The sequence below is a fragment of the Ascidiella aspersa genome, chromosome 5 (assembly GCF_963924565.1).
Source record: "Ascidiella aspersa chromosome 5, kaAscAspe10.2, whole genome shotgun sequence".
Taxonomy (NCBI): Eukaryota; Metazoa; Chordata; class Ascidiacea; order Phlebobranchia; family Ascidiidae; genus Ascidiella; species Ascidiella aspersa.
In genome coordinates, this window is record NC_139451.1 from 12,778,591 (window position 1) to 12,781,191 (window position 2,601).

Here is a 2,601-nt window from a genome sequence, read left to right on the forward strand (position 1 = left end):
ACGAGGCCCTGTAATTGGAATGAGTACACTTTAAAACCTTTAACGAGTATCCATTGGAGGGCAAGTCTGGTGCCAGCAGCCGCGGTAATTCCAGCTCCAAAAGTGTATATTTAAGTTGTTGCGGTTAAAAAGCTCGTAGTTGGATTTTGGGCGCAGGCGGCCGGTCCGTCGCAAGGCGTGTACTGGCCGTCCTGGCCTCACCTCCGGTTCTCCGCCGGTGCCCTTGACTGAGTGTCGGCGGCGGCCGGAACGTTTACTTTGAAAAAATTAGAGTGTTCAAAGCAGGCGATTCGCCTGAATAATGGTGCATGGAATAATGGAATAGGACCTCGGTTCTATTTTGTTGGTTTTCGGAGCGCGAGGTAATGATTAAGAGGGACAGACGGGGGCATTCGTACTGTGCCGTTAGAGGTGAAATTCTTGGATCGGCGCAAGACGAACGACTGCGAAAGCATTTGCCAAGAATGTTTTCTTTAATCAAGAGCGAAAGTCAGAGGTTCGAAGACGATCAGATACCGTCCTAGTTCTGACTATAAACGATGCCAACTAGCGATCGGGGGGCGTTAGTTTTACGACCTCTCCGGCAGCTTGCGGGAAACCAAAGTCTTTGGGGTTCCGGGGGAAGTATGGTTGCAAAGCTGAAACTTAAAGGAATTGACGGAAGGGCACCACCAGGAGTGGAGCCTGCGGCTTAATTTGACTCAACACGGGAAATCTCACCCGGCCCGGACACAGTGAGGATTGACAGATTGAGAGCTCTTTCTTGATTCTGTGGGTGGTGGTGCATGGCCGTTCTTAGTTGGTGGAGCGATTTGTCTGGTTAATTCCGATAACGAACGAGACTCTGGCTTGCTAACTAGTTACGCGACCCAATCGGTCGGCGTCTAACTTCTTAGAGGGACTAGTGGCGTTTAGCCACACGAGATTGAGCAATAACAGGTCTGTGATGCCCTTAGATGTTCGGGGCCGCACGCGCCGCTACACTGACCGGATCAGCATGTGCTCGCCTTGGCCGACAGGTCTGGGTAACCCGCTGAACCCCGGTCGTGCTAGGGATAGGGAATTGCAATTATTTCCCTTGAACGAGGAATTCCCAGTAAGCGCGAGTCATTAGCTCGCGTTGATTACGTCCCTGCCCTTTGTACACACCGCCCGTCGCTACTACCGATTGAATGGTTTAGTGAGGTCCTCCGATTGGACCTGGCGCGGCCGGCAACGGTCGAGCCGGCGTCCGAGAAGACGATCTAACTTGATCATTTAGAGGAAGTAAAAGTCGTAACAAGGTTTCCGTAGGTGAACCTGCGGAAGGATCATTAACGGTCTCGCAAACGCTTCGGCGAACGCGAAACTCGGACAAGCGAGAGAAAAAGTCTTTGCTACCCGGCGCCCGACCCGCGAGGAGCGGCGCGCCGGCCGGCGATTCGGTCACCCGGTAATGTTTGCGCGTCGAGTGCCGCGGTGCCGCGCGCTCCGGCTTCAAGCGTCGGCCTGGCCGACCGCTCGGCGCGGTCTATTTTGTCACCCTATAGTGCGAGGCACTGTGCGAGCGAAACAATCGTGGATGGCTCTTGGCGGTGGATCACTCGGCTCGTGAGTCGATGAAGGACGCAGCTAGCTGCGTGAATTAGTGTGAATTGCAGGACACATTGAGCATCGACGTTCTGAACGCAAATTGCGGCCTCGGGTCAATCCCGGGGCCGCGCCCGCCTCAGGGTCGCGTTGCAAACGTTCCGCGCGGGATTTCTCCGCGCGGCTGCTGCGGCGTCGGACGCGCGAGCGCCCGTCCCGCTCAAGACAGCACGGCACGATGCGCGACGATCGCGACCAGAATCCCGCGCGGCGGCGGCGAGTCGACCTCGAAGAGGCCAACGGCTGGCGGCTCAAGGGCGGGAATCGAGGTGCGCGGCGGCGCGCGGCGCCGACGGCGAGCGCGGAACGGGAAGAATAGTCCCGGTCCTTACTTTCGGCCTGAGGTCGGACGAGGCTACCCGCTGAATTTAAGCATATTACTAAGCGGAGGAAAAGAAACTAACGAGGATTCCCTCAGTAACGGCGAGTGAAGCGGGATGTGCCCATCGCCGAATCCGCGCGCTTTTGGAGTGCGCGGAATTGTGGCGTACGGAATTCGTCACGGCGCGCTTCGCCGGTCGCCCGCGTCCTTCTGATCGAGGCCTTTTCCCAGAGCGGGTGTCAGGCCCATGGCGGCGACAGGCGGGCGCGCCTACGGCGTCTTCCCAGAGTCGGGTTGTTTGGGAATGCAGCCCAAAGCGGGTGGTAAACTCCATCTAAGGCTAAATACGGTCACGAGACCGATAGCGAACAAGTACCGTGAGGGAAAGTTGAAAAGCACTTTGAAGAGAGAGTTAAAGAGTACGTGAAACCGTCGAGAGGCAAACGGGAGGGCCTGTCGGGTCGCCCGGTCGCTTTCAGCCGGCCCCCTGTCGGCGACGTTGTCGTGCGGACCCTCACGGGCCGCCGGCGGCGCCGCCCGATCGGGGACCAGCGCACTAGCGCCGGGCGAAGGCCGCGACCGTCTGGACGGCGGCGAGAAGGCCGCGCGCAAGGTAACCCGGCCTCGGTCGGGTACTATAGGCGCGCGTG

At 58.2% G+C, this 2,601-nt stretch overlaps 3 non-coding genes across 3 annotated transcripts in view; all 3 read left to right on the forward strand.

Moving 5' to 3' along the window:
* LOC146144170 (small subunit ribosomal RNA) overlaps positions 1-1,316 on the forward strand; it is a 1,813-nt gene extending 497 nt beyond the window's left edge. Inside the window, exon 1 of the ribosomal RNA XR_014500917.1 lies at positions 1-1,316. This exon is cut by the window's left edge and continues 497 nt beyond it. This is a non-coding gene — a ribosomal RNA (small subunit ribosomal RNA).
* A 247-nt stretch (positions 1,317-1,563) lies between these two features.
* On the forward strand, positions 1,564-1,717 carry LOC146144171 (5.8S ribosomal RNA). The gene has a single exon (XR_014498875.1). It is a non-coding gene; the product is annotated as a 5.8S ribosomal RNA (ribosomal RNA).
* A 247-nt stretch (positions 1,718-1,964) lies between these two features.
* LOC146144172 (large subunit ribosomal RNA) overlaps positions 1,965-2,601 on the forward strand; it is a 3,381-nt gene continuing 2,744 nt past the window's right edge. Inside the window, exon 1 of the ribosomal RNA XR_014501090.1 lies at positions 1,965-2,601. This exon is cut by the window's right edge and continues 2,744 nt beyond it. This is a non-coding gene — a ribosomal RNA (large subunit ribosomal RNA).